General features: G+C 50.2%; 1 pseudogene; it reads left to right on the plus strand.

Moving 5' to 3' along the window:
* The window catches only part of LOC135554753 (multidrug resistance-associated protein 1-like), a 57,754-nt pseudogene that overhangs the window by 1,487 nt on the left and 33,854 nt on the right, over window positions 1-22,413 (plus strand).

A 22,413-nucleotide genomic window follows, 5' to 3' on the forward strand; every position in this document is an offset into this window, starting at 1 on the left:
GTCGTTGTAGGTGTTTCTGTTCTAGTGGGGGTAGTTGTAGGTGTTTCTGTTCTGGGGGGGTGGGGGTCGTTGTAGGTGTTTCTGTTCTAGAGGAGGGGGTCGTTGTAGGTGTTTCTGTTCTCGTGGGGGTGGTTGTAAGACGGTTATCATTAGCATCGCTAACGGCTACACAACGTGGTGGACAATACAGCAGACCACCACACACACACACACACACACACACACACACACACACACACACACAGACAGACGGTCATTCCCGTGCCGTTGCCTCTGCAGGAAGTTTCAGAATACGAACCACTGATGCATTCTGTTCATGTCTTACCAAAAAACTTGATTTATTTTCTAATAAGTTCAAAACATTTAGTTAGTTTCCAAACGTACAACATATTTGATTAGAAGAACCGAAAGTAAGTCATTCTAATTCAGGACAGTTTTTCCAAGATAAAATATTTTTAAAAAGTACTGTAGTTTGGGTACAACGTACAACACTAGACCTCTCTTTCTCTCGCTCTTGTGGTTTCAGCCTCTATAGATGTTTGACCTGTCTTGCTGTGTTCATGTGCTCTTGTCGTTTCAGCCTCTATAGATGTTTGACCTGTCTTGCTGTGTTCATGTGCTCTTGTGGTTTCAGGCTGTATAGATGTTTGACCTGTCTTGCTGTGTTCATGTGCTCTTGTCATTTCAGGCTGTATAGATGTTTGACCTGTCTTGCTGTGTTCATGTGCTCTTGTCGTTTCAGGCTGTATAGATGTTTGACCTGTCTTGCTGTGTTCATGTGCTCTTGTCGTTTCAGGCTGTATAGATGTTTGACCTGTCTTGCTGTGTTCATGTGCTCTTGTGGTTTCAGCCTCTATAGATGTTTGACCTGTCTTGCTGTGTTCATGTGCTCTTGTCGTTTCAGGCTGTATAGATGTCTGACCTGTCTTGCTGTGTTCATGTGCTCTTGGAATTATTAGAAATCAGTTTTTTTTCTTCTGACGTCGCCAAATGGACGTTTTGTTTCAGATCGTCAGAAGAACCCTTGAATTCGGCCTTTTGTGTCCATCTCTCTTGCCGTCCCTACCCACTGACATTTGACCTCTTTTTATCATCGTCTCTCAGGCTGTGTCATTGCCTTTTGTCCTCTGACCTGCTAACCCCTTGACCTCCAACCCCTCAGGTTGCTGATCCAGTTTGTGAACGACTCTAGCGCCCCCTCGTGGCAGGGCTACTTCTACACCGCTGCTGTTCGTTTGCACCTGCTTCCAGACCCTCATCCTGCAGAAGTACTTCCATGTGTGCTTCGTCACGGGAATGAGGCTACGCACTGCTATAGTAGGAGCTGTCTACAGGAAGGTAATCACTATTCACTTGACTTGGCTAGTTAAATGAAGGTACAACTTAAATAAAGGTTTTGTTTAAAAAAATATATATAATAATAATATTCTGCTGATCGATTGACTGATTTGATTAGTGATTGATTGATTTGATTGATTGACTGATTGATTTGATCAGTGACTGATTGATTTGATCAGTGACTGATTGATTTGATCAGCGATTGACTGATTGATTTGATCAGCGATTGACTGATTGATTTGATCAGCGACTGATTGATTTGATCAGCGACTGATTGATTTGATCAGCGATTGACTGATTGATTTGATCAGCGATTGACTGATTGATTTGATCAGTGACTGATTGATTTGATCAGCGACTGATTGATTTGATCAGCGATTGACTGATTGATTTGATCAGCGATTGACTGATTGATTTGATCAGCGACTGACTGATTGATTTGATCAGCGATTGGCTGATTGATTTGATCAGCGATTGACTGATTGATTTGATCAGCGACTGACTGATTGATTTGATCAGCGATTGGCTGATTGATTTGATCAGCGATTAATTGAGAGTTAATTTGTCATGATGCTCCACACCGCTACAGTAGAGTCTGTCTACTGATCGTATGTGTACTAATCAATCAATTGATGATCGATTGATCTGACATTTGTAGACCCTTCATTGACCCTTAACCCCTGTCTGACCTTTACCCTCTAACCTCTGCCCCCTCCCAGGCTCTGGTGATCAGTAACGCGGCGCGGCGTACGTCTACAGTGGGAGAGATCGTCAACCTGATGTCGGTCGACGCCCAGCGCTTCATGGACCTCATCACCTACATCAACATGATCTGGTCTGCTCCTCTACAGGTCATACTGGCCCTGTACTTCCTGTGGCAGGTACGCACCAAAGATCTTTAAATAAACCAAGAGGTCATACTGGCCCTGTACTTCCTGTGGCAGGTATGCACCAAAGATCTTTAAATAAACCAAGAGGTCATACTGGCCCTGTACTTCCTGTGGCAGGTACGCACCAAAGATCTTTAAATAAACCAAGAGGTCATACTGGCCCTGTACTTCCTGTGGCAGGTACACACCAAAGATCTTTAAATAAACCAAGAGGTCATACTGGCCCTGTACTTCCTGTGGCAGTACGCACCAAAGATCTTTAAATAAACCAGAGGTCATACTGGCCCTGTACTTCCTGTCTGTGGCAGGTATGCACCAAAGATCTTTAAATAAACCAAGACGTCATACTGGTTCTGTACATCCTGTGGCAGGTACTTGTTACTGACTGGGTGTGATCTGGATAGCATTTTGATGGCGCAAGTAGACACATTTCAAGCTAAGGAGTGAGGTTCTGAATCCAACTCTGTTACATACGCAGCAGAGACTGTTGTCGTCTTAACGAGTTCTCAATGGTTTGTGATGTCATGTCCTGTGTAGAACTTGGGTCCGTCGGTGCTGGCTGGCGTGGCTGTAATGGTTCTGATGGTGCCAATCAACGGTGTGATCGCCATGAAGACCAAAACATACCAGGTACCTCTCTGACCCCTTATTCACAACATACCAGGTACCTCTCTGACCCCTTATACACAGCATACCAGGTACCTCTCTGACCCCTTATACACAGCATACCAGGTACCTCTCTGACCCCTTATACACAGCATACCAGGTACCTCTCTGACCCTTATACATACCAGGTACCTCTCTGACCCCTTATTCACAACATACCAGGTACCTCTCTGACCCCTTATACATACCAGGTACCTCTCTGACCCCTTATTCACAGCATACCAGGTACCTCTCTGACCCCTTATTCACAACATACCAGGTACCTCTCTGACCCCTTATACATACCAGGTACCTCTCTGACCCCTTATTCACAACATACCAGGTACCTCTCTGACCCCTTATTCACAGCATACCAGGTACCTCTCTGACCCCTTATTCACAACATACCAGGTACCTCTCTGACCCCTTATTCACAACATACCAGGTACCTCTCTGACCCCTTATACACAGCATACCAGGTACCTCTCTGACCCCTTATACACAGCATACCAGGTACCTCTCTGACCCCTTATTCACAACATACCAGGTACCTCTCTGACCCCTTATACACAGCATACCAGGTACCTCTCTGACCCCTTATTCACAACATACCAGGTACCTCTCTGACCCCTTATTCACAGCATACCAGGTACCTCTCTGACCCCTTATACATACCAGGTACCTCTCTGACCCCTTATACATACCAGGTACCTCTCTGACCCCTTATTCACAGCATACCAGGTACCTCTCTGACCCCTTATTCACAACATACCAGGTACCTCTCTGACCCCTTATTCACAACATACCAGGTACCTCTCTGACCCCTTATACATACCAGGTACCTCTCTGACCCCTTATTCACAACATACCAGGTACCTCTCTGACCCCTTATTCGCAACATACCAGGTACCTCTCTGACCCCTTATACATACCAGGTACCGCTCTGACCCCTTATACATACCAGGTACCTCTCTGACCCCTTATTCACAGCATACCAGGTACCTCTCTGACGCCTTATACATACCAGGTACCTCTCTGACCCCTTATTCACAGCATACCAGGTACCTCTCTGACCCCTTATTCACAACATACCAGGTACCTCTCTGACCCCTTATACACAGCATACCAGGTACCTCTCTGACCCCTTATTCACAACATACCAGGTACCTCTCTGACCCCTTATTCACAGCATACCAGGTACCTCTCTGACCCCTTATACACAACATACCAGGTACCTCTCTGACCCCTTATACATACCAGGTACCTCTCTGACCCCTTATACATACCAGGTACCTCTCTGACCCCTTATTCACAGCATACCAGGTACCTCTCTGACCCCTTATACATACCAGGTACCTCTCTGACCCCTTATACACAACATACCAGGTACCTCTCTGACCCCTTATACACAACATACCAGGTACCTCTCTGACCCCTTATTCACAGCATACCAGGTACCTCTCTGACCCCTTATACATACCAGGTACCTCTCTGACCCCTTATACACAACATACCAGGTACCTCTCTGACCCCTTATACACAACATACCAGGTACCTCTCTGACCCCTTATACACAACATACCAGGTACCTCTCTGACCCCTTATTCACAACATACCAGGTACCTCTCTGACCCTTATTCACAACATACCAGGTTCTCTCTGACCCCTTATACATACCAGGTACCTCTCCTGACCCCTTATACATACCAGGTACCTCTCTGACCCCTTATACATACCAGGTTCCTCTCTGACCCCTTATACATACCAGGTACCTCTCTGACCCCTTATACACAACATACCAGGTACCTCTCTGACCCCTTATTCACAACATACCAGGTTCCTCTCTGACCCCTTATACATACCAGGTACCTCTCTGACCCCTTATACACAGCATACCAGGTTCCTCTCTGACCCCTTATACATACCAGGTACCTCTCTGACCCCTTATACATACCAGGTACCTCTCTGACCCCTTATACACAGCATACCAGGTACCTCTCTGACCCCTTATACATACCAGGTACCTCTCTGACCCCTTATTCACAGCATACCAGGTACCTCTCTGACCCCTTATTCACAACATACCAGGTACCTCTCTGACCCCTTATTCACAGCATACCAGGTACCTCTCTGACCCCTTATACATACCAGGTACCTCTCTGACCCCTTATACACAACATACCAGGTACCTCTCTGACCCCTTATTCACAGCATACCAGGTACCTCTCTGACCCCTTATACATACCAGGTACCTCTCTGACTCCTTATTCACAACATACCAGGTACCTCTCTGACCCCTTATACATACCAGGTTCCTCTCTGACCCCTTATACACAACATACCAGGTACCTCTCTGACCCCTTATTCACAACATACCAGGTACCTCTCTGACCCCTTATTCATAGCATACCAGGTACCTCTCTGACCCCTTATTCACAACATACCAGGTACCTCTCTGACCCCTTATTCACAGCATACCAGGTACCTCTCTGACCCCTTATTCACAGCATACCAGGTACCTCTCTGACCCCTTATTCACAGCATACCAGGTACCTCTCTGACCCCTTATTCACAACATACCAGGTACCTCTCTGACCCCTTATTCACAGCATACCAGGTACCTCTCTGACCCCTTATACATACCAGGTACCTCTCTGACTCCTTATTCACAACATACCAGGTACCTCTCTGACCCCTTATTCACAGCATACCAGGTACCTCTCTGACCCCTTATTCACAACATACCAGGTACCTCTCTGACCCCTTATTCACAACATACCGGGTACCTCTCTGACCCCTTATTCACAGCATACCGGGTACCTCTGACCCCTTATTCACAGCATACCAGGTACCTCTGACCCCTTATACATACCAGGTACCTCTCTGACCCCTTATTCACAACATACCAGGTACCTCTCTGACCCCTTATTCACAACATACCAGGTACCTCTCTGACCCCTTATTCACAACATACCAGGTACCTCTCTGACCCCTTATACACAACATACCAGGTACCTCTCTGACCCCTTATTCACAACATACCAGGTACCTCTCTGACCCCTTATTCACAACATACCAGGTACCTCTCTGACCCCTTATACACAACATACCAGGTACCTCTCTGACCCCTTATTCACAGCATACCAGGTACCTCTCTGACCCCTTATTCACAACATACCAGGTACCTCTCTGACCCCTTATACATACCAGGTACCTCTCTGACCCCTTATTCACAACATACCAGTTACCTCTCTGACCCCTTATTCACAGCATACCAGGTACCTCTCTGACCCCTTATTCACAACATACCAGGTACCTCTCTGACCCCTTATACACAACATACCAGGTACCTCTCTGACCCCTTATACATACCAGGTACCTCTCTGACCCCTTATATATACCAGGTACCTCTCTGACCCCTTATTCACAACATACCAGGTACATCTCTGACCCCTTATACACAACATACCAGGTACCTCTCTGACCCCTTATACATACCAGGTACCTCTCTGACCCCTTATTCACAGCATACCAGGTACCTCTCTGACCCCTTATTCACAACATACCAGGTACCTCTCTGACCCCTTATACATACCAGGTACCTCTCTGACCCCTTATTCACAACATACCAGGTACCTCTCTGACCCCTTATTCACAACATACCAGGTACCTCTCTGACCCCTTATTCACAGCATACCAGGTACCTCTCTGACCCCTTATTCACAACATACCAGGTACCTCTCTGACCCCTTATTCGCAACATACCAGGTACCTCTCTGACCCCTTATTCACAGCATCACTCTGATACCAGGTATCACTAGAGATGTAGCAGAGATATAATAGACATGTAGCAGAGATGTAGCGATGTAGCAGCGATGTAATAGACATGTAGCAGCGATGTAATAGAGATGTAGCAGAGATGTTTTTTATTTATTTTTTATTTTACCTTTATTTTACTAGGCAAGTCAGTTAAGAACAAATTCTTATTTACAATGACGGCCTAGGAACAGTGGGTTAACTGCCTGTTCAGGGGCAGAACGTCAGATTTGTACCTTGTCAGCTCGGGGGTTTGAACTTGCAACCTTCCGGTTACTAGTCCAACGCTCTAACCACTAGGCTACACTGCCGCACTGCATTTCCCCTCCCATCCCCCAGGTGGCGCTGTGTACGTTCAGTTTATGTGATGGTATTGTGGTGTTGTGATCACCAGGTAGCTCAGATGAAGAGTAAAGACAACCGCATCAAGCTGATGAACGAAGTTCTCAACGGCATCAAGGTATCACATCACATGTCTTTTGACCTGAGGTTTATATACTGTTTGAATTTGTATCACATTTTATGTATGTTTCTGCATGTCAGGGTTGGGGTCAAATACTTCAGATTCCAGTTCTTTCAGCATTTCCTCTAGCCTGGCTGGAGTGCCAGATGGGCTTGGTTTGGGGTTTATTAAGCCAGACAGACACAGCCGGACGAGCTCAGTTAGACACAGCCGGACGAGCTGAGACAGACACAGCCGGACGAGCTCCAGTTAGACACAGCCGGACGAGCTGGGAGACAGACACAGCCGGAGAGCTCAGTCAGACACAGCCGGACGAGCTCAGTCAGACACAGCCGGACGAGCTCCAGAGAGACACAGCCGGACGAGCTCAGAGAGACACAGCCCCGGACGAGCTTAGAGACACAGCCGGACGAGCTCAGTCAGACACAGCCGGACGAGCTCAGTTAGACACAGCCGGACGAGCTCAGAGAGACACAGCCGGACGAGCTCAGTCCCAGACACAGCCGGACGAGCTCAGTCAGACACAGCCGGACGAGCTCAGTCAGACACAGCCGGACGAGCTCAGTTAGACACAGCCGGACGAGCTGAGACAGACACAGCCGGACGAGCTCAGAGAGACACAGCCTGACGAGCTCAGTCAGACACAGCCGAGACGAGCTCAGAGAGACACAGCCGGACGAGCTCAGTTAGACATAGCCGGACGAGGCTCCAGTTAGACACAGCCGGACGAGCTCAGACAAACACAAATTTGATCAATTTGATCAATGTTTCTGAATATGTACCGAGATGTTCAAATAAACCTGAACCTAAACCTAAACCTAAACCTAAAGGTGTTGAAGCTGTATGCGTGGGAGCTGGCCTTCAAAGACAAGGTGTCAGCCATCAGAGAGAGCGAGCTCCGTGTCCTCAAGAAGGCTGCTTACCTGGGGGCAATATCCACCTTCACCTGGGTCTGTGCTCCCTTTCTGGTGAGTTACAGAGACATGTAGACACACACACACACACATGCACACACATACACACACATATACACACACACACATGTATGCTCACACTCACTCTTACATGGTGACTTGATCCACCTATGTCCCTGACATAAATATTTAACATTGTCTTTGATTGTCTCTATCCTCCCCTCGGTATCTGATGATGATATTTAACATGCATCCCCTCCCATCCCCCAGGTGGCGCTGTGTACGTTCAGTTTATGTGATATTATATATTGTTATATTATGATATATAACATGCATTTCCCCTCCCATCCCCCAGGTGGCGCTGTCTACATTCAGTTTATGTGATATTATATATTGTTATATTATGATATATAACATGCATTTCCCCTCCCACCCCTCAGGTGGCGCTGTGTACGTTCAGTTTATGTGATATTATATATTGTTATATTATGATATATAACATGCATTTCCCCTCCCATCCCCCAGGTGGCGCTGTTTACGTTCAGTTTATGTGATATTATATATTGTTATATTATGATATATAACATGCATTTCCCCTCCCATCCCCCAGGTGGCGCTGTCTACGTTCACAGTGTATGTGATGATAGATGAGAGGAACGTGCTGGATGCTCAGAAGGCATTTGTGTCTCTGGCTCTGTTCAACATCCTGCGTTTCCCCCTCAACATGCTGCCCATGGTCATCAGCAGCATGGTCCAGGTAGGTGTGCTGATCAGGTCTGGACAGCAAATCAATCGATCAAATAATCTATCTACAAATCAGTCAATATGCAATTCAATCAAATCAGTCACTGTATTCATCTATAAATCAAATCCATCAATGTATCAATTAAATAAAACAGTAAACTAACCAATTAACTCCAACCAATCAGATTCCATCTAGGTGATTAATTCATTAACATGTAACATGTGATCATCATCAGTGTGGACCAGATACGTGCTGAGGGCTGTACTGCAGATCACTCTATGGCTGCGTTTACACACGCAGCCCAGTTCTGATTTATATGTTTCCCTAATACGTTGTATACATTTACATTTACATTTAAGTCATTTAGCAGACGCTCTTATCCAGAGCGACTTACAAATTGATACGTTGTTTGACCAATCAGATCAGCTCTTGCCAATAATTGGGCAAAATATCAGAATTGTCCACACACACACGCACACGCACACGCACACGCACACGCACACAGACACACGCACACACACACACAGAGACACACACACACAGAGACACACACACACACAGACACACACACACAGAGACACACACACACACACACACAGACACACACACACAGACACACACACAGACACAGGCACACACACACACACAGACACACAGACACAGGCACACACACACACACAGACACACACAGACACACATACACACACACACATACACACACACACAGACACACACACAGAGACACACACACACAGACACACACACACACACACACAGATTCATATGCTGTACAGACCGGTGAGCTGTACCATGCTGCTGGTGACCAGGGACAAGATATTGATCAATAAATCAATCTTTCAGCCTCGTGGTGCAGGTCAGTATGGTATATCAATTAGTCAATCAGTCAGTCCATTGGCTAATTAATTAATCAGTCAATCAATCAATCAATCATTTGGTTACTAATGAATGAATCCATCAACCAAAGTTGATCAATGTCATGACAAATCATGTCCAATATAGTATTGATCGTATTGGAATGATATATATAGTCATGTCGGCAGGGTAACCCACTGTTCCTAGGCCGTCATTGAAAATAAGAATTTGTTCTTAATTCTTAACTGACTTGCCAAGTTAAATAAGGTAAAAAAAATAATCCAATATAGTTTTGATAGTAGTGGAATGGTATACAGTTGAAATCAGAAGTTTACATACACTTAGGTTGGAGTCATTATAACTAGTTTTTAAACCACTCCACAAATTTCTTCTTAACAAACTATAAGTCATTTTTCCAACAATTGTTACAGACAGATTATTTCCCTTATCATTCACTGTATCACAATTCCAGTGGGTCAGAAGTTTATATACACTAAGTTGACTGCCTTTAAACAGCTTGGAAAATTCGAGAAAATTATGTCATGGCTTTAGAAGCTTCTGATAGGCTAATTGACATAATTTGAGTCAATTGGAGGTGTACCTGTGGATGTATTTCAAGGCCTACCTTCAAACTCAGCGCCTCCTTGCTTGACATCATGGGAAAATCAAAAGATATCAGCCAAGACAATTGTAGACCTCCACAAGTCTGGTTCATCCTTGGGAGCCATTTACAAACGCCTGAAGGTACCATCTGTACAAACAATAGTACGCAAGTATAAACACCATGGGACCACGCAGCCGTCATACCGCTCAGGAAGGGGACGCGTTCTGTCTCCTAGAGATGAAAGCACTTTGGTGCGAAAAGTGCAAATCAATCCCAGAACAACAACAAAGGACCTTGTGAAGATGCTGGAGGAAACAGGTACAAAAGTATCTATATCCACAGTAAAACGAGTCCTATATCGACATAACCTGGAAAGGCCGCTCAGCAAGGAAGAAGCCACTGCTCCAAAACCGCCATAAAAAGACAGACTACGGTTTGCAACAGCACATGTGGGACAAAGATCGTACTTTTTGAAGAAATGTCCTCTGGTCTGATGAAACAAAAATAGAACTGTTTGGCCATATTGACCATTGTTATGTTTGGAGGGAAAAGGGGGAGAACACCATCCCAACCGTGAAGCATGGAGGTGGCAGCATCATGTTGTGGGGGTGGCAGCATCATGTTGTGGGGGTGGCAGCATCATGTTGTGGGGGTGCCAGCATCATGTTGTGGGGGTGGCAGCATCATGTTGTGGGGGTGCATTGCTGCAGGAGGGACTGTGCACTTCACAAAATAGATGGCATCATGAAAATTATGTAGATATTTTGAAGCAAATTCTACAGACATCAGTCAGGAAGTTAAAGCTTGGTCGCAAATGGGTCTTCCAAATGGACAATAACCCCAAGCATGTTTCCAAAGTTGTGGCAAAATGGCTTGTTACTACAGAACGTTGGTTATATATTTATCATTAAGGATAAAGCCCTATTCACACGGGACTAGTGTACCTACAGAACGTTGGTTATATATTTATCATTAAGGATAAAGCCCTATTCACATGGGACTAGTGTAACTACAGAACGTTGGTTATATATTTATCATTAAGGATAAAGCCCTATTCACACGGGACTAGTGTACCTACAGAAGGTTGGTTATATATTTATCAGTAAGGATAAAGCGCTATTCACACGGGACTAGTGTAACTACAGAACGTTGGTTATATATTTATCATTAAGGATAAAGCCCTATTCACACGGGACTAGTGTACCTACAGAACGTTGGTTATATATTTATCATTAAGGATAAAGCGCTATTCACGGGGGACTAGTGTAACTACAGAACGTTGGTTATATATTTATCATTAAGGATAAAGCCCTATTCACACGGGACTCGTGTACCTACAGAACGTTGGTTATATATTTATCATTAAGGATAAAGCCCTATTCACACGGGACTAGTGTAACTACAGAACGTTGGTTATATATTTATCATTAAGGATAAAGCCCTATTCACACGGGACTAGTGTAACTACAGAGCGTTGGTTATATATTTATCATTAAGGATAAAGCCCTATTCACATGGAACTAGTGTACCTACAGAAGCGTTGGTTATATATTTATCATTAAGGATAAAGCCCTATTCACACGGGACTAGTGTAACTACAGACGTTGGAATGTTCGTTATTCAGAGGACGATGGGGACGGGATAAGTTTTTTCCAAACTGCCCCCTGTAATTCTTTATTTTTGTCATTCTATAAATTGTCCAGGCGACACTGGTAACTCGAGCGATAACAGGCAACACTGTTAACTCGAGCGATAGCAGGCTATACTGGTAACTCGAGCGATGACAGGCTACACTGGTAACTCTAGCGATAACAGGCTACACTGGTAACTCTAGCGATAACAGGCTACACTGGTAACTCGAGCGATAGCAGGCTACACTGGTAACTCTAGCGATAGCAGGCTACACTGGTAACTCTAGCGATAACAGGCTACACTGGTAACTCGAGCGATAGCAGGCTACACTGGTAACTCTAGCGATAACAGGCTACACTGGTAACTCTAGCGATAACAGGCTACACTGGTAACTCTAGCGATAACAGGCTACACTGGTAACTCTAGCGATAACAGGCTACACTGGTAACTCTAGCGATAACAGGCTACACTGGTAACTCTAGCGATAACAGGCTACACTGGTAACTCGGCGATAGCAGGCTACACTGGTAACTCGGCGATAGCAGGCTACACTGGTAACTCGGCGATGACAGGCTACACTGGTAACTCGGCGATGACAGGCTATACTGGTAACTCTAGCGATGACAGGCTACACTGGTAACTCTAGCGATAACAGGCTACACTGGTAACTCTAGCGATAACAGGCTACACTGGTAACTCGGCGATAACAGGCTACACTGGTAACTCGTAGCGATGACAGGCTACACTGGTAACTCTAGCGATAACAGGCTACACTGGTAACTCTAGCGATGACAGGCTACACTGGTAACTCTAGCGATAGCGAGCTACACTGGTAACGCGGCGATATCAGGCTACACTGGTAACTCGGCGATAACAGGCTATACTGGTAACTCTAGCGATGACAGGCTACACTGGTAACTCTAGCGATGACAGGCTACACTGGTAACTCTAGCGATAACAGGCTACACTGGTAACCCGGCGATATCAGGCTACACTGGTAACTCGGCGATAACAGGCTACACTGGTAACCTGAGCGATAACAGGTGACACTGGTAACCTGAGCGATAGCAGGCTACACTGGTAACTCGAGCGATAACATCCTATACTGTGCTAATGTCAATAATATATAACAACCTCCATGTAGCCTAAAATACACAATCAAGGGATTGCTTCTATTTTTTCAACCCGCCCTTCAGCCAACCACCTGCCCTTCAGCCACCCTTCAGCCACCCTTCAGCCACCCTTCAGCCACCCTTCAGCCACCCTTCAGCCACCCACCCGCCCTTCAGCCACCCTTCAGCCACCCACCTGTCCTTCAGCCACCCTTCAGCCACCCACCCGCCCTTCAGCCACCCTTCAGCCACCCTTCAGCCACCCACCCGCCCTTCAGCCACCCTTCAGCCAACCACCCGCCCTTCAGCCACCCTTCAGCCAACCACCCGCCCTTCAGCCACCCTTCAGCCACCCTTCAGCCAACCACCTGCCCTTCAGCCACCCTTCAGCCAACCACCCGCCCTTCAGCCACCCTTCAGCCAACCACCCGCCCTTCAGCCACCCTTCAGCAACCCTTCAGCCAACCACCTGCCCTTCAGCCACCCTTCAGCCAACCACCCGCCCTTCAGCCAACCACCCGCCCTTCAGCCAACCACCGCCCTTCAGCCAACCACCCGCCCTTCAGCCCCCACCCGCCCTTCAGCCCCCCACCCGCCCTTCAGCCCCCACCCGCCCTTCAGCCAACCACCCGCCCTTCAGCCAACCACCCGCCCTTCAGCCAACCACCCGCCCTTCAGCCAACCACCCGCCCTTCAGCCCCCCCGCCCTTCAGCCAACCACCCGCCCTTCAGCCCCCACCCGCCCTTCAGCCCCCCACCCCGCCCTTCAGCCAACCACCCGCCCTTCAGCCAACCACCCGCCCTTCAGTCCCCCACCCGCCCTTCAGCCAACCACCCGCCCTTCAGCCAACCACCCGCCCTTCAGCCAACCACCTGCCCTTCAGCCACCCTTCAGCCAACCACCTGCCCTTCAGCCACCCTTCAGCCACCCTTCAGCCACCCACCCGCCCTTCAGCCACCCACCCGCCCTTCAGCCAACCACCTGCCCTTCAGCCACCCTTCAGCCACCCACCCGCCCTTCAGCCAACAAACCAACCAACCAGCCACAAACCCACCTGCCCTTCAGCGGGACCCTTCAGCCACCCACCCGCCCTTCAGCCAACCACCTGCCCTTCAGCCACCCTTCAGCCACCCACCCGCCCTTCAGCCAACAAACCAACCAACCAGCCACAAACCCACCTGCCCTTCAGCCACCCTTCAGCCACCCACCCGCCCTTCAGCCAACAAACCAACCAACCAGCCACAAACCCACCTGCCCTTCAGCGGGACCCTTCAGCCACCCACCTGCCCTTCAGCCCCCCACCCACCCTTCAGCCACACAATATGTAATGACCCTAAACCCATCCTCCTGCAGATATAACTGTGGGGACTTCGGGTTATGAATCAACCAGCGCATCACTAATATGTATCCTCTCCCTGCTGTCTCCCCCCTCCATCTGTCTCTCTTTCTCTCCCTCCCTCCATCTGTCTCCCTCTCTCCCTGTCTCTTTCTCTCTCCTTCCCTCCATCTGTCTCCCTCTCTCCCTGTCTCTTTCTCTCTCCCTCCCTCCATCTGTCTCCCTCTCTCCCTGTCTCTTTCTCTCTCCCTCCCTCCATCTGTCTCCCCTCTCCCTGTCTCTTTCTCTCTCCCTCCCTCCATCTGTCTCCCTGTCTCCCTGTCTCTTTCTCTCTCCCTCCCTCCATCTGTCTCCCTCTCTCCCTGTCTCTTTCTCTCTCCCTCCCTCCATCTGTCTCCCTCTCTCCCTGTCTCTTTCTCTCTCCCTCCCTCCATCTGTCTCCCTCTCTCCCTGTCTCTTTCTCTCCCTCCCTCCATCTGTCTCCCCTGTCTCTTTCTCTCTCCCTCCCTCCATCTGTCTCCCTCTCTCCCTGTCTCTTTCTCTCTCCCTCCCTCCATCTGTCTCCCTCTCTCCCTGTCTCTTTCTCTCTCCCTCCCTCCATCTGTCTCCCTCTCTCCCTGTCTCTTTCTCTCTCCCTCACCCCGCTGTCTCCTTCCTCCATCTGTCTCTTTCTCTCTCCCTCTCTCCATCTGTCTCCTTCCTCCATCTCTTTCTCTCTCTCTCCCTCCCTCCATCGGTGTCCCTCTCTCCCTGTCTCTTTCTCTCTCTCTCCCTCCATCTGTGTCCCTCTCTCCCTGTCTCTTTCTCTCTCCCTCCCTCCATCTGTGTCCCTCTCTCCCTGTCTCTTTCTCTCTCCCTCCCTCCATCTGTGTCCCTCTCTCCCTGTCTCTTTCTCTCTCCCTCCCTCCATCTCTCTGCAGGCCAGTGTTTCTATGAAACGTCTGTGTGTGTTTCTGTCTCATGAGGAGCTGCAGGAGGACAGTGTGGAGCGCAGGGCTGTAGCAGGCTGTGAGTCACATATGTACACACACACACACACACACACACACACACACACACACACACACACACACACACACACACACACACACACACACACACACACACACACACACACACACACACAGAGTGAGAAACACACACAGACAGAGTGAGAAACACAGGCAGAAAGATCATCCCAGCCTCTGTACCCAGATGCTGTTTGATGTGTTAGTCTTTAATGAGGCTTCAATACTCTCCCTCTCTCTCTCTCTTTCTACTCACTTCCTGTTCCTCTCTCTTGTATGTCTTCCTCTGTTCCCAGGCTCAGACAGTATCTCCATTGAGGACGGGGTGTTCAGCTGGTGTAGAAACGATGCCCCCACTCTGAAGAGGTAATGCTCAAAGAAGAGTGTTGTCCCATGTTTTCACCACCCCCCCCCCCCCTCTTGACTTTGTTACTTTCATGGCAGTTGGAGGCTTACTGCATATTACTATATTACCATTACTATAGTATACATACACACAGCTTACTGCATATTCTATTACTATAGTATACAAACACACAGCTTACTGCATATTCTATTACTATAGTAGTATACATACACACAGCTTACTGCATATTCTATTACTATAGTAGTATACATACACACAGCGTACTGCATATTCTATTACTATAGTAGTATACATACACACAGCTTACTGCATATTCTATTACTATAGTATACATACACACAGCTTACTGCATATTCTATTACTATAGTAGTATACATACACACAGCTTACTGCATATTCTATTACTATAGTAGTATACATACACACAGCTTACTGCATATTCTATTACTATAGTAGTATACATACACACAGCTTACTGCATATTCTATTACTATAGTAGTGTACATAAACACAACTTACTGCATATTCTATTACTATAGTAGTATACATACACACAGCTTACTGCATATTCTATTACTATTGTATACATACACACAGCTTACTGCATATTCTATTACTGTAGTATACATACACACAGCTTACTGTATATTCCATTACTATAGTAGTATACATACACACAGCTTACTGCATATTCTATTACTATTGTATACATACACACAGCTTACTGCATATTCTATTACTATTGTATACATACACACAGCTTACTGCATATTCCATTACTATAGTAGTATACATACACACAGCTTACTGCATATTCCATTACTATAGTATACATACACACAGCTTACTGCATATTCTATTACTATAGTAGTATACATACACACAGCTTACTGCATATTATATTACTATAGTATACATACACACAGCCTCTAACTCCTCTCTTGCTGTCTCGCTCTCCCTTTCTCGCTCTCCCTCGCTCCCTCTATCCCTCTCTCTCTCTCCCTCTTTCTCTCTCTCCCTCTCTTCTTCTTCTTTCTCCCTCGCTCCCTCTATCCATCTCTCTCTCTCTTTCTCTCTCTCTCTCTCTCTCTCTCCCTCTCTCTCTCCCTCGATCTCTCTCCCTCTATCCCTCTCTCTCTCTCTCTTTCTCTTTCTCCCTCTATCCCTCTCTCTCTCCCTCGATCTCTCTCTCTCTCTGTTTCTCTGTCTCTGCAGGTTGAGTGTACGTATCCCAGATGGGTCTCTGGTAGCTGTGGTGGGACACGTTGGCTCAGGGAAATCCTCTCTGCTCTCTGCTCTGCTGGGGGAGATGGAGAAACTAGAGGGATCTGTCTCTGTCAAGGTACATAAACACTTAAGGCTGACGAGAGAGAGAGAGGTGATTGGGTGTTGTTGTTTTAAAGGAAACTCCTTCCATATCTGTATACTTTTGTACAGTCCAGGTGTGTAGCCAGGGAGACAGATAGTAGGGGTGTTGACAGGGGCTGGCCAATGTGGGGCTCCAACCCACGTCAACAGGGGCATGTGGTCCAGAGTCTGGAGCTGGCCAAGGTGGGGCTCCAACCCATGTCAGCAGGGGCATGTGGTCTAGAGTCTGGAGCTAAGACACCAGACCACGGCATGATGTAGTTGGTTTTAACATCAGCAGCTATGACTGTTGATGTTATGTCTCTCGCCCTCCCTCTCTCTCTCTCTTTCTCTCTTTCCCTCTCTCTCTCTCCCTCTCCCTCTCTCTTTCTCTCTTTCCCTCTCTCTCTCCCCTCTCCCCTCTCTCCCACTCTCTCCCTCCTCCCTCCCTCCCTCCCTCCCTCCCTCCCTCCCTCCCTCTCCCTCCAGGGCTCTCTGCCTATGTGCTCTCAGCAGGCGTGGATCCAGAATGCCACCCTGAAAGACAACATCGTGTTTGGTCAGGAGAGGAAGGAGAGCTGGTACCACAGAGTGGTGGAGGCCTGCGCCCTGCTGCCAGACCTGGAGATCCTGCCTGCTGGAGACGGCACTGAGATCGGGGAGAAGGTGAGGACAGGGGAGGGGTCTGGTGGGGGTTAGGGTTAGATCAGGGAGAAGGGTAGGACAGGAGGGGGTCTGGTGGGGGTTAGGGTTAGATCGGGGAGAAGGGGAGGACAGGAGGGGTCTGGTGGGGGTTAGGGTTAGATCGGGGAGAAGGTGAGGACAGGAGTGGTCTGGTGGGGGTTAGGGTTAGATCAGGGAGAAGGGGGAGGACAGGAGGGGGTCTGGTGGGGTTAGGGTTAGATCGGGGAGAAGGTGAGGACAGGAGGGGGTCTGGTGGGGTTAGGGTTAGATCAGGGAGAAGGTGAGGACAGGAGGGGGTCTGGTGGGGGGGTTAGATCAGGGGAGAAGGTGAGGATAGGGGGTCTTGTGGGGTTAGGGTTAGATCAGGAGAAGGTGAGGACAGGAGGGAGTCTGGTGGGGGTTAGGGTTAGATCAGAGAAGGTGAGGACAGGAGGGGGTCTGGTGGGGGTTAGGGTTAGATCAGGGAGAAGGTGAGGATAGGAGGGGGTCTTGTGGGGGTTAGGGTTAGATCAGGGAGAAGGTGAGGACAGGAGGGAGTCTGGTGGGGTTAGGGTTAGATCAGGGAGAAGGTGAGGACAGGAGGGAGTCTGGTGGGGGTTAGGGTTAGATCAGGGAGAAGGTGAGGACAGGAGGGGGTCTGGTGGGGGTTAGGGTTAGATCAGGGAGAAGGTGAGGACAGGAGGGTTCTGGTGGGCGTTAGATCAGGGAGAAGGTGAGGATAGGAGGGGTCTGGTGGGGGTTAGGGTTAGATCAGGGAGAAGGTGAGGACAGGAGGGGGTCTGGTGGGGGTTAGGGTTAGATCAGGGAGAAGGGAGGACAGGAGGGGTCTGGTGGGGGTTAGGGTTAGATCGGGGAGAAGGGGAGGACAGGAGGGGGTCTGGTGGGGGTTAGGGTTAGATCAGGGAGAAGGTGAGGACAGGAGGGGTCTGGTGGGGGTTAGGGTTAGATCGGGGAGAAGGGGAGGACAGGAGGGGGTCTGGTGGGGGTTAGGGTTAGATCGGGGAGAAGGGGAGGACAGGAGGGGGTCTGGTGGGGTTAGGGTTAGATCAGGGAGAAGGTGAGGACAGGAGGGGGTCTGGTGGGGGTTAGGGTTAGATCGGGGAGAAGGGGAGGACAGGAGGGGTCTGGTGGGGGTTAGGGTTAGATCGGGGAGAAGGGGAGGACAGGAGGGGGTCTGGTGGGGTTAGGGTTAGATCAGGGAGAAGGTGAGGACAGGAGGGGGTCTGGTGGGGGTTAGGGTTAGATCGGGGAGAAGGGGAGGACAGGAGGGGTCTGGTGGGGGTTAGGGTTAGATCGGGGAGAAGGGGAGGACAGGAGGGGTCTGGTGGGGGTTAGGGTTAGATCAGGGAGAAGATGAGGACAGGAGGGGGTCTGGTGGGGGTTAGGGTTAGATCGGGGAGAAGGTGAGGATAGGAGGGGGTCTTGTGGGGGTTAGGGTTAGATCAGAGAGAAGGTGAGGACAGGAGGGAGTCTGGTGGGGGTTAGGGTTAGATCAGAGAGAAGGTGAGGACAGGAGGGAGTCTGGTGGGGGTTAGGGTTAGATCAGAGAGAAGGTGAGGACAGGAGGGGGTCTGGTGGGGGTTAGGGTTAGATCAGGGAGAAGGTGAGGACAGGAGGGGTTCTGGTGGGCGTTAGATCAGGGAGAAGGGGAGGACAGGAGGGGGTCTGGTGGGGGTTAGGGTTAGATCGGGGAGAAGGGGAGGACAGGAGGGGGTCTGGTGGGGGTTAGGGTTAGATCAGGGAGAAGATGAGGACAGGAGGGGTCTGGTGGGGGTTAGGGTTAGATCAGGGAGAAGGTGAGGATAGGAGGGGGTCTTGTGGGGGTTAGGGTTAGATCAGAGAGAAGGTGAGGACAGGAGGGAGTCTGGTGGGGTTAGGGTTAGATCAGAGAGAAGGTGAGGACAGGAGGGAGTCTGGTGGGGTTAGGGTTAGATCAGAGAGAAGGTGAGGACAGGAGGGGTCTGGTGGGGGTTAGGGTTAGATCAGGGAGAAGGTGAGGACAGGAGGGGTTCTGGTGGGCGTTAGATCAGGGAGAAGGTGAGGATAGGAGGGGTCTGGTGGGGTTAGGGTTAGATCAGGGAGAAGGTGAGGACAGGAGGGGTCTGGTGGGGGTTAGGGTTAGATCAGGGAGAAGGGAGAACAGGAGGGGGTCTGGTGGGGGTTAGGGTTAGATCGGGGAGAAGGGGAGGACAGGAGGGGGTCTGGTGGGGGTTAGGGTTAGATCAGGGAGAAGGTGAGGACAGGAGGGGGTCTGGTGGGGGTTAGGGTTAGATCGGGGAGAAGGGGAGGACAGGAGGGGTCTGGTGGGGGTTAGGGTTAGATCGGGGAGAAGGGGAGGACAGGAGGGGTCTGGTGGGGGTTAGGGTTAGATCAGGGAGAAGGTGAGGACAGGAGGGGTCTGGTGGGGGTTAGGGTTAGATCGGGGAGAAGGGGAGGACAGGAGGGGGTCTGGTGGGGGTTAGGGTTAGATCGGGGAGAAGGGGAGGACAGGAGGGGGTCTGGTGGGGGTTAGGGTTAGATCAGGGAGAAGGTGAGGACAGGAGGGGTCTGGTGGGGGTTAGGGTTAGATCGGGGAGAAGGGGGAGGACAGGAGGGGTCTGGTGGGGGTTAGGGTTAGATCGGGGAGAAGGGGAGGACAGGAGGGGTCTGGTGGGGGTTAGGGTTAGATCAGGGAGAAGATGAGGACAGGAGGGGGTCTGGTGGGGGTTAGGGTTAGATCGGGGGAGAAGGGGAGGACAGGGGGGTCTGGTGGGGGTTAGGGTTAGATCGGGAGAAGGGGAGGACAGGAGGGGTCTGGTGGGGGTTAGGGTTAGATCAGGGAGAAGGTGAGGACAGGAGGGGTCTGGTGGGGGTTAGATCAGGGAGAAGGTGAGGACAGGAGGGGTCTGGTGGGGGTTAGATCAGGGAGAAGGGGAGGACAGGAGGGGGTCTGGTGGGGTTAGGGTTAGATCAGGGAGAAGGTGAGGACAGGAGGGGGTCTGGTGCGGGTTAGGGTTAGATCGGGGGAGAAGGGGAGGACAGGAGGGGGTCTGGTGGGGGTTAGGGTTAGATCGGGGAGAAGGTGAGGACAGGAGGGGGTCTGGTGGGGGTTAGGGTTAGATCAGGGAGAAGGTGAGGACAGGAGGGGGTCTGGTGGGGGTTAGGGTTAGATCGGGGAGAAGGGGAGGACAGGAGGGGGTCTGGTGGGGGTTAGGGTTAGATCGGGGAGAAGGGGAGGACAGGAGGGGGTCTGGTGGGGGTTAGGGTTAGATCAGGGAGAAGGTGAGGACAGGAGGGGTCTGGTGGGGGTTAGGGTTAGATCGGGGAGAAGGGGAGGACAGGAGGGGGTCTGGTGGGGGTTAGGGTTAGATCGGGGAGAAGGGGAGGACAGGAGGGGGTCTGGTGGGGGTTAGGGTTAGATCGGGGGAAGGTGAGGATAGGAGGGGTCTGGTGGGGGTTAGGGTTAGATCAGGGAGAAGATGAGGACAGGAGGGGTCTGGTGGGGGTTAGGGTTAGATCGGGGAGAAGGGGAGGACAGGAGGGGGTCTGGTGGGGTTAGGGTTAGATCGGGGAGAAGGGGAGGACAGGAGGGGGTCTGGTGGGGGTTAGGGTTAGATCAGGGAGAAGGTGAGTACAGGAGGGGGTCTGGTGGGGGTTAGATCAGGGAGAAGGTGAGGACAGGAGGGGGTCTGGTGGGGGTTAGATCAGGGAGAAGGGGAGGACAGGAGGGGGTCTGGTGGGGGTTAGGGTTAGATCGGGGAGAAGGGGAGGACAGGAGGGGGTCTGGTGGGGGTTAGGGTTAGATCGGGGAGAAGGGAGGACAGGAGGGGGTCTGGTGGGGGTTAGGGTTAGATCAGGGAGAAGGTGAGGACAGGAGGGGTCTGGTGCGGGTTAGGGTTAGATCGGGGAGAAGGGGAGGACAGGAGGGGTCTGGTGGGGGTTAGGGTTAGATCGGGGAGAAGGGGAGGACAGGGAGGGGTCTGGTGGGGGTTAGGGTTAGATCAGGGAGAAGGTGAGGACAGGAGGGGTCTGGTGGGGGTTAGGGTTAGATCAGGGAGAAGGGGGAGGACAGGAGGGGTCTGGTGGGGGTTAGGGTTAGATCGGGAGAAGGGGAGGACAGGAGGGGGTCTGGTGGGGGTTAGGGTTAGATCAGGGAGAAGGTGAGGACAGGAGGGGTCTGGTGGGGGTTAGGGTTAGATCGGGGAGAAGGGGAGGACAGGAGGGGGTCTGGTGGGGGTTAGGGTTAGATCGGGGAGAAGGGGAGGACAGGAGGGGGTCTGGTGGGGGTTAGGGTTAGATCAGGGAGAAGGTGAGGATAGGAGGGGTCTGGTGGGGGTTAGGGTTAGATCAGGGAGAAGATGAGGACAGGAGGGGTCTGGTGGGGGTTAGGGTTAGATCGGGGGAGAAGGGGAGGACAGGAGGGGGTCTGGTGGGGGTTAGGGTTAGATCGGGGAGAAGGGGAGGACAGGAGGGGGTCTGGTGGGGGTTAGGGTTAGATCAGGGAGAAGGTGAGGACAGGAGGGGGTCTGGTGGGGGTTAGGGTTAGATCAGGGAGAAGGTGAGGACAGGAGGGGGTCTGGTGGGGGTTAGATCAGGGAGAAGGTGAGGACAGGAGGGGGTCTGGTGGGGGTTAGATCAGGGAGAAGGTGAGGACAGGGGG

The sequence above is a fragment of the Oncorhynchus masou genome, chromosome 14 (genome assembly GCF_036934945.1).
Source record: "Oncorhynchus masou masou isolate Uvic2021 chromosome 14, UVic_Omas_1.1, whole genome shotgun sequence".
Taxonomy (NCBI): domain Eukaryota; kingdom Metazoa; phylum Chordata; class Actinopteri; order Salmoniformes; family Salmonidae; genus Oncorhynchus; species Oncorhynchus masou.